A 14,822-nucleotide genomic window follows, 5' to 3' on the forward strand; every position below is an offset into this window, starting at 1 on the left:
TGGAAAGTCGGTTTTTATATTTTTTGGTTGACGATTTTCCAAAGTTTTATTGAAAATAATTGTTTTAAAAAGAGTATTCCAAAATATCAACCAAATTTTGGCGCCGTTGCCGGGGAACGGCGAATTAATTACTTTATTTCTTAGAGTTTAATTTATTATTATTTTGTTTTAGTTAGTTAATTAGTTGTTTTCTTTTTAGTTAGTAGGATTAGTAAGTGAATATAGGATTAACATAGTTAGTAAATATAGGATTCACATATTGTTCTTTTTAGGATTCACTTAATTATCATTCTGCAAGGAGCGATTAGACAGGTGGGTTTTAGAAAAACATAGTTTGTGATTTCCTGTATTTATTTGTTTTAGCATTTTAGAATAGTTTACTTTGTTATTTAATTATTTAGTATAGAATTCTGACATAGCTATATAGCATATTTATTTGTTTTTAGTTACTGTTTTTTTGTTTAATTACATTTTAGTATCTGTGCTAGTTTAATTTTTTAGTTGGTCGTTTGCTTACATCTGGTCTTAGTACCAGTGTATGCAGGGTCGACGAGGTCTAGGAACCCCATTACACCCATTTGTTGACAACCCAGAGAGAATTTTACATTCTCATCGAAGTTCGGCAACAATGGCTGACATGGATCCTCCACCTCCACCCCCAGTTCTTTCACGCCCTCTGCGGGAATACTTCATTCCCATAGACTATGTTCAGGCATCCTGCATTCGGAGACCCGATGTAGGAGCGCCACATTATGAGATTAAGGCCAGCATTATTCAAATGCTTCCATCCTTTTATGGCCTTAGTCATGAGGATCCCTACCGACACTTAGATGAATTCCTCGAAATCTGTTCTACTGTTAAGATACAGAATTTCGATGATGATGCGTTGAGGTTGACTCTATTCCCTTTTTCATTGAAGGACAAAGCCAAGTATTGGCTAAAGTCCTTAGATTCTGTAGAAATAGAGTCCTAGGATCAGTTGCAACAGGAGTTTCTTCGGAAATACTTTCCCATTGGTCGCACGAACCAATATCGTAGAGCCATCACTAGCTTTTCAGAGTTAGATGGTGAGCGCTTTCATGAGACCTGGGAGAGAATGAAGGATCTCCTCAGGAAATGCCCCCATCATCAGGTGCCGAAATGGCAACTGGTGCAGAGTTTCTATGATGGATTGTCTGACAAGAATCGTCAGATGATCGACTCTTCATGCGGTGGGACATTCATGCTGAAGAGCGAGGACGAAGCATGGAGGCTATTTGATACATTGGCCGAGAATTCACTCCACCATGCTTCGAGCTCTCATTCTGATAGAGCCACACCCAGCATTCAGTAGAAAGCTGGCGTTCTTGAGATTGGTCCATCTACTGCACTGCAGTGTAAAGTAGACATGATTGCTCAGAAGCTGGACCAGCTTCTCTCAGGACCATCCACTACACAGCAGGTGTGTACTCTTTGTGCCAGTCCGACACACGAGATCACTGAGTGCCCTTCAGCAGCTCAGTACCCTGAATTTGTTCAAGAACAAGTTCAGGCAGCTCAGGGTTACGTCAGACCGCCAAATAACCCATTTTCATCGACATATAATCCGGGTTGGCGTAACCATCCCAATTTTTCTTGGAAGAATCCACAGTCTTCTATACAGATGCCTTCTTCCTCTCAGCCAGTTCGGCAGCCATCTTTTACTCAGCCATTTCAAAGACCGAACTATGCTCAGTCTTCTTCTTCTTCAGTTCCTTCCCCGATTCAGCAGGAGTCTGCCCCGCAGACATCTTTTGAGGAGAGACTTCTCCAGGCATTCCAAGAGGTGAAAACCTCTAATCAGAACGCCTTCGAGAAGTGTAGCCAGATTTTGAGCTCGCATACGCAGTCCATTGCGAAGTTAGAGTCGCAAATGGGACAGTTAGCTGAGGCTATTAGTAGGAGACCCGAGGGTACATTGCCGAGTCAGGCTGTCATGAACCCGAAGGGTAAGGACTAGATGACTGAAGGCCTATTTCATACTGAGACACAGCAGCAGGCTAAATCAGTTATGGCCTTGAGGAGTGGACGTGAGTATCACGTTGAGAGTAGAGAGAAGATAGAGGAGCCAGAGACCATTGTTTCACCTACGTCGGCTCAATCATCATCCCCATCCCTATCATCACCTTCATCATCTTTATCCTCAGAGAAGAAGAAGGATAGGAGTGAGCCTTCTCGCAAAGAGGAGGAGCCAGCAGAGTATATTCCCCCACCACCCTATCCCAAAGCATTAGAGTCTCCTGGTTATAGAGGGAAGCAAGGTACGAAGATCCAGGACATGCTTGATATCTTCAAGCATGTACAGATCAACCTACCTTTGCTCGATGCTATTCAGCAGGTGCCGGCTTATGCCAAATTTCTGAAGGAGCTATGTACGCAAAAGAGGAAATCCAGAGAGCGAATTCCTAACAGGGTCCATCTGACTGAGCAGGTGAGTTCAGTACTTCAGCATCAGACACCACCAAAGCTCAAGGACCCTGGAGCCCCTATCATTGCTTGTACTATAGGGAACATCCGGATAGAACGCGCATTGCTCGATCTTGGAGCAAGCGTGAACATTCTGCCCGGATATTTCTTTGATTCTTTCGGGCTAGGTGAGATGAGATCGACTCCGATTACACTTCAACTGGCAGATCGTTCCGTCAAGGTACCGAGAGGTGTCTTGGAGGACGTGCTAGTTAAAGTGGATGACTTTTATTTTCCAGTCGATTTCATTATCCTTGATATGGAAGGAGTATACAGCCAGCACCAGACTCCGATTATTTTAGGCAGACCATTCTTGGCGACTGCCAATGCGTGCATCAACTGTAGGACCGGAGCCATGGATCTCTCATTCGGCAATAGGAAGGTAAAGCTGAATATTTTCAATGCCGCGATGGGACCAGCAGGAGACATGGACTGCTTTCATGTAGACATTGCACAGGAGTTAGTGGAGGAGCAGCCCGAGTTGTACATTACTGAGGATTCTTTAGATTTGTACTATATAGAGAAGAATAGCGGTGTAGATAGTGTAGATGTGTCTAGAGTGTCGTCGGAGAGACCACCTTGGGGAGCAGTCAGGGAACCTCTTCCACCACTTGCGGAGACCCCCGCCAAATCGTCGATCGAGTCACCTCCGAAACTTGAGTTGAAACCCTTACCGGATTCACTCAAGTATGCATACCTCGGAGATGATGAGACTCTGCCTGTGATCATCTCGTCCTTGCTCACTGAGGAACAGGAACAGAGATTGCTGACTATTCTTCGAGAGCACAAGGCAGCGATTGGATGGGGAGTAGCGGATCTAAAGGGGATTGATCCTTCATTCTGCATGCATAGGATCCATTGTAATGAGGAAATCAAGCCATTTAGGGATATGCAGAGAAGGCTAAATCCCAACATGAAGGAAGTGGTGAAGAAAGAGGTGGTGAAGTGGTTGGATGCCGGAATCATTTACCCTATTTCTGATAGTCAGTGGGTCAGTCCGATTCAAGTTGTGCCGAAGAAGTCAGGACTCACTGTGGTTGAGAATGAGAAGGGTGAGAGAATTCCGATGAGGACCACTACAGGATGGCGAGTCTGCATCGATTATAGGAAGTTGAATGTGGCAACTAGGAAATATCATTTCCCATTGCCATTCATTGATCAGATCTTAGAGCGACTCGCAGGACAGAGCTACTACTGCTTTCTAGACGGATATTCAGGATACAATCAGGTAGCTGTCCATCCTGACGACCAAGAGAAGACCACGTTTACATGTCCTTATGGCACCTTCGCATTTAGACGTATGCCTTTTGGGCTCTGTAATGCCCCGGCTACTTTTCAGAGGTGCATGCTTGCTATCTTCTCGGACATGATTGATGATGTGATGGAAGTTTTTATGGACGACTTTTCAGTGTATGGCTCTTCTTTTGAAGATTGCCTCCATAAACTTGCTCGAGTACTGAGTAGGTGTGTGGAGACCAATCTCGTCCTGAGTTGGGAAAAGAGTCATTTTATGGTTCAGGAGGGGATTGTACTTGGACACATTGTGTCCAAGCGTGGTATTGAGGTTGACAGAGCGAAGGTGGAATCCATTTCTCGTTTGACTCCACCCACCTCTGTGAGGCAGATTCGATCATTTTTAGGGCATGCGGGATTTTACAGGCGGTTCATAAAAGATTTCAGCAAAATCTCTCGACCGCTTTGCACGTTATTGGAGAAAGACCAGCCCTTTGTTTTCGGTGAGGATTGTATGAAGGCCTTTGAGATTCTCAAAGAGGCCTTGATTACTGCACCTATTTTGAGACCTCCAGATTGGACTCTCCCATTTGAGATTATGTGCGATGCTTCTGATTATGCTATGGGGGCCATTCTAGGACAACGCATTGATAGGAAGCCCTATGTGATCTACTATGCGAGTAGAACTCTGTCTGATGCACAGATGAATTATACTACGACAGAGAAGGAACTACTTGCGGTAGTTTTCGCATTGGATAAATTTAGGTCCTATTTACTCGGTTCGAAAGTGGTTGTCTATTCTGATCATTCTGCATTGAAATATTTGTTGAATAAGAAAGACACCAAACCGAGATTAATTCGTTGGGTCCTATTACTACAGGAGTTTGATCTCGAGATTCGAGATAAGAAGGGAAGCGAGAATGTAGTAGCAGACCATCTTTCCAGACTGATCGTGGAGACCACGCAGGATCAGAGACCGATCAGTGATTCTTTCCCCGACGAGCAGATCATGTCAGTCAATACATCGCAGTTACCCTGGTTTGCAGATATTGTGAACTATCTGGTTTCGAGACAAATACCTGAGCATTGGAACAAGAATGAGCGTGAGAGATTCCTATCTCAGGTGAGGCACTATTATTGGGATGAACCGGAGTTGTTCAAATACTGTGCAGATCAGATCATTAGGAGATGCGTTCCGGAGGAGGAATACCAGTCCATTTTGAATTTTTCCCATTCGTTAGCCTGTGGAGGGCATTTTAGTAGTAGGAAGACGGCTGCAAAGGTTTTGCAGTCAGGATTTTATTGGCCCACACTCCACAGGGACGCTCATGAGTTCTGTAGGTGATGCCTGCGATGTCAGCAGATTGGAAACATGTCCAAGAGGGACATGATGCCCTTGCTGCCGATTCTGATAGTCAAAATTTTTGATGTTTGGGGCATTGATTTCATGGGACCATTTCCGCCCTCATTCGGAAATTTATATATTCTGGTGGCGGTTGATTATGTGTCCAAGTGGGTCGAGGCTGTGGCAACCAAGACCAATGATCACAGAGTAGTGCTTAAGTTCATTAAGCACAACATTTTCAGTCGTTTTGGAGTGCCACGTGCGATGATTAGCGATGGTGGCAAGCATTTTAGGAATGTTCAGATAGCTTCTCTGCTGAGAAGATATTCTGTCAATCATAGATTCACCACTCCATATCATCCGCAGACTAGTGGACAGGTTGAAGTGTCCAATAGGGAGATTAAGCGAATTTTAGAAAAGACAGTTCGTCCGGACCGCAAGGATTGGTCCCAGCGCTTAGATGATGCACTTTGGGCATATAGAACTGCATTCAAGACTCCCATTGGCATGTCTCCGTATCGCCTTGTATTCGGGAAAGCATGCCATCTTCCTGTCGAGCTAGAGCATAGAGCGTACTGGGCTATAAAGAAATTGAATTTTGACCTCACCCAGGCTGGCAAAGAGAGAGCACTGCAGCTCTCAGAATTAGAGGAACTCAGGAATGATGCATATGAGAATGCCAAATTATACAAAGCTCGCACTAAAGCATTTCATGATAAGTATATTGTCAGAAAAGTGTTTGAGCCAGATCAGAAAGTGTGGCTATACAATTCTCGTTTACATTTATTCCCAGGGAAGTTAAGATCGAGATGGACAGGTCCATACATTGTAAAAGAAGTATTTCCCCATGGAGCAGTGACATTATTCGATCCTATGACCCAAGGTACATTCAAAGTAAATGGGCAAAGACTGAAGCCATTCATTTCAGATGCCTTACAGGATGGTGAGTGTGAGATAGTGCATCTCACGAAGGCATGAAGATTCGACCAGAGGGATGTATTATATGTACATTATTTATTTTTCATTTCAGAGTTTTTATTTATTTAGTATTTCATTTCACATGTGCTAATTTGTGTTTTGATGTATGCAGGATGAACTTAACAATTAGTGTATCAATTACCAGGTACAGAGAAGAGTTTTCAAAGAATTCAAGAATCAGAGGAAAATCAACTTCAAAAGCTCAGAGCAAATCAGGTTGTATCTATCCTTTCTCCCATATTTTTGTTAGTGTCTTTTAGCATGCATGTGCATTACATTTTTTTTTCATTTTGTATGCCACTAGAGACAGTGTCATTCAAGCATGGGGGGGTGGTTTAGATGCATGCACACAAAAATACACAAATTTTTTTTTTGTATGACTGGTAATCAAAGTAGGCATTTAAGAACAAAGTGTAGCATATATGATTGTTTTTGGCATAATCTAACAGTTTAAAAATTTTTAAGCCCCATAAATTTTTTTTTCTCTCTGAACTGAATCAAATGTAGTAGTTGTTTATGAGATAATTCAAAGAAAAGATAGTATTTGATTGTTAGAAAATTTTGAATCACTTTTGTATAAGTATGCACAGTATGTTTTGAGGAAGAAATAAGCAATGGAAAGATGTGTTTGAAAAATGAGTTTAAAAGAATAGAGCTACGTTTAGTTGTTGATGTCTTCGTGAATCCTAGTAGTGGAACTCAGACACGAGATGAAGTGTTTGAGTGTCTTAACGAAAAGGATAACGAAGGAGATCATCTTGTTGTCTAAGTCTATATTTGTGGCCTTTGTAGTTCGAGTAAGTAGAATCTGAAGGGTGTTTTACACCTGGTGCCCCAAAGCCAACTGACTTGGGAGCCACCGGTTCGAAAGCTTGTTACATGGACTGCATAGAAAGCCTAAGAGATAGAGACATTGCACATGACAAGAGGAAGACTATACGTAAACTATTAGAATAGAAGGTCTAGTGACTCGAGCAATTAAGTCCGAGGGATACTCTGTATCTAGTGCCCTAAGGTCGGCCGACTTGGGAGTCACTGACCCAAAGCTCGCTACACGGGTCACGAAAACTGACTATTCGAAATAGTGTTCATATGAGAAGAATGCGCAAGAGATCAAAAGTTGAAAATGAAAGAAAAAGAATGTGCTGAATGAGAAAATTTTCATTGCTTAAGTATATATGTGCATTACTGTGTAGAAAATATACAAGTGAGAATAAATGAGTAAAACATGAGAATACTTGACTTTCGGAGAAAAATCATGAACTAGCTACAATATTAGAAAAGTGAAGGAAAATAATTTTTACTGTGGAGGCATGAGATTTTTAAACTTGTTTTGAGAATGTCAATTACATGAAAGATTTGTTACAACTGCATTCTTAAGAGCCTAATATTTTTGAAAGATCATCCTTGCATTTTATTGATGTTTGTGGGTAGCATCGCTGCAAACCCTCACGAGACCTTACTCGTCCACTAGTGTAAGCTAGGGGTTTAAAGGGCTTGTTGCATACGCTTAATGCAACCGTGATTCCTACGAAAGTGAGGTAGTATTATGCATTCATGCTTAGCATTTCTTGTCTTCAGTGCATATCATGATTAGGGTTTGTTAAGGGACTAACAAACATTCAAGCATGGGGGTATTTGATGATGCATGAAATGCACATCATGTAAACAAGTTTTTCATGCGTTTTCTATCAAGTTTAAGGTTTTAAACCCATGTTTAGATGTGTTTTGATAGTAAGGGGCTATGGTTCGAATTTCAGAAAAATCGGAGTTAAAATGAGAGAGTTATGGCTATTTCAGTGTTTGGGCACGGATTTCGAGGTGGATCGGATCCATATCCGACCCAATTAGGTCAATTGGACCTTGGATCAACTCTTAGAAAGCCCAAAACCCAACCCACACACCTATCCATACCCATTTCAAAAAGTTTTTCTAAAAACCCCCCAGAAAGTGGCGCCTAGCAATATTTTATTTTTTAACACTCTTTCTGAAAAATGTCAAAACTATAAATAGTTTTTTTTCAAGAACCCTAGGCGTCTTTGGCTGTGTTTGGACGCCCCCTACAGTGACTCTACAGCAGCAGCTCCTTCCTCTCCATCTTCCCCAAGTGTTGGCCATTGAAGATCGACCTATGCTTGATTTTCAAGCATATTTTCAAGCTTTCTTTGGTTTCTTTTCCTTTCTTTCTTATTCCTTGCTGTCTTTTCACCATTTTTCTGTACTTTTGCAGGTGTAGCAGAGGTGGAGACCATTAACCTTGGGCGGGAGTGCGCAACACACCACCAAGGTGAGCCGGCCCTACCTCCATCCGGCTTTCTACACCCTCCGATCGCGAATCGGCTCACATGCCATCATCGGTGGATCTCCAACGTGTAGCAGCTGCAATAGGTGCCGTTTTTGGTGAAGTACAGCATCCTTGAACTGTAGAAGACGTCTACATCCAGCCACGGTCCGCTCTTCTTCACCCCCCGGTCGTCGGATCTTCCAAAAGGTAGGTCTTCTTCTTCCTTCTCTTCTAGATAAAACCGATTTGTGTGTGTGGTTTTTGTTTTGTTATTTTCTGTATGTTTCTTGTTTTTCTTTTTATTTCAACCTTAGAATAGCATGCGTGCACAGACCAGCACGTTAGATTAGGTTTTCTTTCATTGGTTGTGTATTCGATTTATGTTTTTCCATCGTTTTTATCTAAAACGTGCAAATCGGCAAGAGGCTTTTCTAGTCGATTTGGGTTTTTGTTTCCAGCGTGTTATAGGTGTTTTCTTTTTAGAAAATCTCAGACACAAATTTCATTTTGATTCATTTTAGTCGTTAGGTTTGTTTGTGTGTTGTTTTTGCTTGAAAAGAAGAAAAATCGGCTAGACTTTTTCTAACCGATTCTTGATTTTCACAAAAAAAATAATTTTTTGTTTTGATATTTTTGTTTCGTCCAGTATGTGTATTGTGTTGTTTTGCTGAAAATCTCATTAGAAAATTTCATTTTAGTTCATTTTATTCGTGGGTTGTGCTTGTGTCTTGTTTTGATGTTATTTTTAAAAAAGAAAAAAAAATCGGCTAGGATTATTCTAGCCAATCTTTGTATTTTTGTTAAATGCATGTATTGATGTTGGTGAACCGTGTAGTTGCTGTGTGTTTTAGGTGTTAACAGCAGTATATAGTTGTGTTAGTCATTTCATTGTTTTAGGATTGATTTAATTAGTTGTTTTAATCAATTTTTCGTTTTTGTGTTTTGAGTCTATTGTTGAAAATTATAAAAATCAAGTTTTCTTTTTTTTTCATGTTTTTAATTCCAGCATAGTGCTGTTCTTGTTAGCCTTGGTGTAATTAGGAGTCCTTTGTATTATTCTCTAATTTAGTTTTATCAAATTAGTGGTTATTTAGTTTTATTGCTTTTTGTTAATTTATAATTTTATTTTTTATTTTCGTGTGGTTCTTCTTCTTCCCCAAGGTGGGGCGGCAGCCATTAGAGCTCCCCTGGAGCTCTTGGTCGATTTTTTTTAGCAAGTCTTAATGGTCATTAGTTGAGTTAGGAAGGTGTCTAGGTTCAATGTATTAGGTCTTTCTTTTCTAGCCGTTTTTAGAGGTTAACTAAGTAGGTTTTGATAATTAGGTTAGCATTAACTCCTAGGAAATCGATTTTCCATTTAAGTCCCTTTTATTCCCTAGGTAGAATTAAGTCTATTAGTTTAGAAAGTAGCATCCATTAAAGTTGGCGATTTTTGAGAAGAGAGGTAATTAAAGTAATTGAAAATTGGAAAGCTTTTGGAAAAAGGAGATTCTTCAAAAATCGTGTGAGGCATTTAAGGAAGATTCGAATTTTGAATGGATATTAAAGAAGGAGTTACTCCTTAACTTTGGAAAGTGTTTTTGCAATTAAACCAAAATTCCAATCTAGGTTACACGATTTCCATAGAGCATTAAAAGCATTTTAATTCCATCTTAAAAAGCAAAAATCGTGGATTTCTAGATTGGCCTTTTCAGATTTCCAAAAAGGCATTAAAGGCAATTAAGGAGTGTAACCCCCTCTTTAAATGGGGCGATTTTTGAGAATCCAAAGCATTTCAAAGTTTGAACATTGGTAATTATTACATTCCTTTTTTCCAACCTCCTCCATTAAAATCGTGAACTTTGGTTACTACTTTAGTCTAGACCTAACCTAGTCAAACCGAGCCTAGGTCAAGTCAACCCCTCGTCTACACCCCCTTTGAGTCTAGTCAAAACCTAGCCTAGCCCAAGTCAAAGCCTAAACCGCACTTAGGTCAAGTCTAAGACCAAAGCCCAACCTTAGTCAAGCTTAGTGGAGTCAACCTTAACCTAAGTTAGGTCAACCTAGTCTACCTAACCTATCTAAGTCAAACCTAGTTGAGTCAAACTTAGTTCAAGCCTACCTAAACCGAGTTCACCCTAGTCTTGCTAAACCTAAATCCAAGACCCAACCTTGGTCAAACCTAGTCAAAGACCTAACTCGGGTCAACACTTAGTCTAAACCTAGTGAGTCAACCGAGCTTACCTTAGCCCATTCGAGCCTAGTTGACTAAGTCAAAGTCAAAACAAAACCTAGACCTAACCTAGTCAAATCGAGCCTATCCAAGTTCACCCCCCTTAGCTAAACCTAAACCGAGTCCATTGGAGTCAACCGAACCTAGTTGACTAAGGAAACTCAAAACCGAACCCATCTAGACTAAACCAACCTTCGTTGACTAAGTCAACCCTCAACCTAGTCCAACCCAAGGTCGAGTCAACCTTAGCCAAACCCGAACCTAGCTAAGTTAAGATAGAGCCTAGTTGAGTCAACCATAGTCACATTCCAAAGGCTGCACCCCATGGTTCGTTAGTGGTCTCTTCTCCTTTATATTTCAGTCATCTTGTCTTTAGAATAGTTAGTTTAGTTATTTATGTACTCATTTTAGTTAGATTTTATCATTGGTTGATTGAATGTGTGATTGTTAATGTCTTTTTACTATTAATAGTTTAGTTAGCATAGTCGTATCTAGTTTATGTGTATTGCATGTCTTATGCATATAGTTACTTTCTTGCATTAGTATTTTAGGGACATTTACATCATTAGCTCATTCAAGGCAAAGTCATGAAATGCATATCATTTGTCATTTAGATCTCATTTAGTTTTATCATAGTCAATATCAGCATATATTATGTCATATAGAAGTATTTAAGTCTGCATTAAAGTTAGATTACGTTCATAGTGTTTAAAATAGATTCATATAGTGAATAGTGCATTGAAATAAAAACCAGATTTTTGCCCTATCGCACTAGCATTATTTTCTGTGCATAAACTCTGTGTTTTCCAAATTTTTTTTGTCTATTCACTTTATTGACGTGTTATTTAACTGCAGACCAAATTTCAGCTCATTCGGAGTTGATTTGGTCTGATTTTTAAGCGTTTTGCGAAAACCGCTTTTTCTGGATTTTAAATTACAGGACTGGTGATATCCTGATTTTTCTCAGATTTGAAACGCTTATATCTGGAGTTCCCGATACTGTTTTTCAATTTTGTAAAAACTGTCGTTTTTTTCAATCTGTCAGTTGCAGAACAGAACAAATTTCGGGAGAATCGGACCTCGTTTGCCCTGTCAAACAGTGGTTTTCCGATAACCTGTCAGAATGCTATTTTACACTAGTTAGGGGCAGTTTCGTAATTTTCTTAATTTCGGCCTTTTAGATTTGTTTTTAGTAGTTTCTGCATTTTAGGAGTTGCATCATCATCATACAGCATTAGTAGAGTTAAATTGATTAATTTTAGCATTAATTTAGTATTTTAGTTAATTTTTGCTTGATAAATAGTATTTGCTTTACAATTTTCGTAAAATTAGAACTAGTCTTAGTTATTGTTTTCGTTATTAGAATAGAAAACTAACTTTGTATTTTTCTGCATTTTTAGGTTGAAAAACATATTTAGTGTCTAGGGATATTGTCCAAGTGAGAAGATTCTTTAAGTGGCGAAACGACGGAAATACCCTTGGTGTGGAGCAGAAGACTTATTGCTTGTTTACTTTTCTTTTAGTGTTTAATTGCAGTTGTATTAACTTTGTAATTGTAGGTTGACATTTGGCATTAATAAATTGAATTTTATAGAAATATTGTGTTTAATTCCTGTTCCCTGAGGATCGACCCGTACTTACCACTTTGTGGAAAGTCGGTTTTTATATTTTTTGGTTGACGATTTTCCAAAGTTTTATTGAAAATAATTGTTTTAAAAAGAGTATTCCAAAATATCAACCAATAAGCAATCACCCTGCCATGCTGCATTAACACACAACCCAAACCGGTTCCAGATGCATCTGTATACACCACGAAACCACCTCTACTTGAAGGTAATGCTAACACCGGTGAGGTCGTCAGCTTAGACTTCAAGATCCAGAAACTGTCTTCATAAGCATCATTCCATTCAAACTTGATGCCTTTATGCAAAAGCTCCGTCAATGGTAAAGCAATTCTTGAAAAGTCTTGGATAAATTGCTTGTAGTATCTTGCTAACCTGAGGAAACTATGAATCTCTGAAACATTCTGAGGCTGCTTCCAGCCTAATACTGCTTCAACCTTAGCTGGATCAACAGACACTCCATCCTTGGATATCACGTGACCCAAAAACATAACTTTTTGAAGCCAAAACTTGCACTTGGAGAACTTGGCAAACAAACGATGTTCACGAAGTATACCCAAAATGATACGCAAATGTTCTCGATGATACTCAGGACTCTTTGAGTAGATCGAAATGTTGTCAATAAACACGATCACAAACGTGTCCACAAATGGATGAAAAATTTGGTTCATCAAATCCATGAATGTAGTGGGTGCATTCGTGAGGCCGAAAGGCATCACCACAAACTCGTACAAACCATATCTCGTTCGTAAAGTTGTCTTTGCAGGTCAGGTTAAGGGTTAAACCTGAGCCTCATTTTGATGAGGTATTTCATTTCCCGGTCATGTTAAGGGTCAAACCTGAGCTTCGTTTCTACACGAGGTATTTCCCGTCCCATCCAGGTTAAGGGCAAAACCTGAATCTCACTTCTTTTGAAGTAAATTTTTCTTCTTCATTCTTTATTTTATATCCACCATTTTCATCAGGGCTAATCTTCATATCTAGTCAGATCCTTCTAACCGGGGCATTTTTATAGCCCAAATTTGGTGTGTTTTTCTTTGCCACTAAGCTCGTCTTCAAGTCGGCGTAGTAGCAAAGAGGGGCATTTGTAAACACCCCTCGTGCAGTGCCAACCCTGGTAGGTCAGTGTAGGAGTCAAACCCCGAGTCAATTTCAGAAAATCACCATTTTACTCATTTTTTTTACTAGGAAAATTACCATTTTACCCCTAGGTCATCCCGGACCCCAGTCAGTCGGAGTCAACCAAGATCATTGGTCAGTTCAGAACAGTTAGAATATCAGTCATTTCAAGCTCACCCGAGCTCATAATGAACAAACCATTTTCATTTCTGACCATTCATGCCAAAATAGAATCATTTCTTCAGAAATGAGCTCATTTCTTCAGAAATGAGCTCATTCAAGTGCTTCAGTTTCACTTCAAAACCATTTCCAAGTGTCTAGGAGCCCATTTTAGCTCATTCAACTAAAATTGAGCTCAGTCGGATCGATTAAGCTAGTGTTTGAGCCTCGATTTTAGTTCATGTCAGTATTACTGATTTTTGTTTCAGCTCAAGCCCAGCTCAGAGTCGTAATTCACTTCACTCCAATGGCCATTCCGTACCATTTCTCTAAAAATGGCAGTTTTTCTTCAAAATTTAGTCGGAAAGGTCAGTTCAGTCAGTGCCTTGTCAGTCCACTCGAATTCCGAAACTCTAATACTCAGTTCAATCTAGTTCATTTTAGTTCAATCCAGCTCGTACCCCAATCTTCAGTGTCACTCTAGCTCGGTAGAGTCTGAAAACCATTTCTTGAATCATTTGGCAAATTTTATCAATTTTAACACTTTTTGAACTGGTACAAGTGCCAATCGGGATCAAATATCCAAATTTCTTCATTCAAGGTTAGCATTTCGCAATCATTTTATATCATTTCTCAGCATTTCATAACATTTCATCACATTTTATTTCATTTTTGAAGTCCAGAACTCTAGTTTTATAAATTTTAATCCAGATCGAGTTTTAAAAGCTTTCAGAAATCATTTTCAAACCCTGGGTTTCCAAAATTAACATTTTTACCCCCGAAAGTCTAAATTTGGAAATATTTTCTCGAGAAAAACAATGTGGATTTATTTCAAACTCAAATTTTTAAATTCTACACTGGATTTGCTTCGCAATGGGGTATTGAACTTCAAAATTCGAGCTCATTTCAAAAACTGCCAAAAATAGCTCATTTCGTCCGAGAATTTTTCTAAAAAGACTATTCTACCCCTAAGATTCTCAAAACGAATTTCAAATTTGAAAAATAAGCCAACTTTGAGATGGCTTTTTCATTTACATTTCCCTTTTATTAAAAAAAATGTGTTTCTTTTCAATTTTCTTTTTATTTGTTTATTTTTATTTTTTATTTTATTTTGCGAGGTGGGACCCACAAGGTGGTCGACCAAACCTCCAGACCCCTCTCCCTTTCTTTCTTTCCTTTTTCTTTTTCCCTTTCTCTTTCCTTCTTCTTCTTGCTTTCTTCTATTTCTTTTTCTTTTTCTTCCTTCTTTCCTTTCTTCTTCTTCCCTTTCTTTCCTTTCTCTTTTCCCTCCACTTTTCCTTTCCCTACTTACTCCAGCCCATTCACGTAAACCAAAAGGGCTTTCTTTTCATTAAGCCTCTCAACCTAAGTCTAGGATTCATTAAA

General features: G+C 39.5%; 1 non-coding gene across 1 annotated transcript; it reads right to left on the bottom strand.

Moving 5' to 3' along the window:
* Window positions 1-1,031: 1,031 nt before the first annotated feature.
* Window positions 1,032-1,134, bottom strand: LOC149822329 (small nucleolar RNA R71). Its single transcript, XR_016426318.1, has one exon. It is a non-coding gene; the product is annotated as a small nucleolar RNA R71 (small nucleolar RNA).
* Between the last annotated feature and the right edge of the window lie 13,688 nt (window positions 1,135-14,822).

This window comes from Nuphar pumila, chromosome 11, assembly GCF_984573655.1.
Source record: "Nuphar pumila chromosome 11, dmNupPumi1.hap1.1, whole genome shotgun sequence".
Classification (NCBI taxonomy): Eukaryota; Viridiplantae; Streptophyta; class Magnoliopsida; order Nymphaeales; family Nymphaeaceae; genus Nuphar; species Nuphar pumila.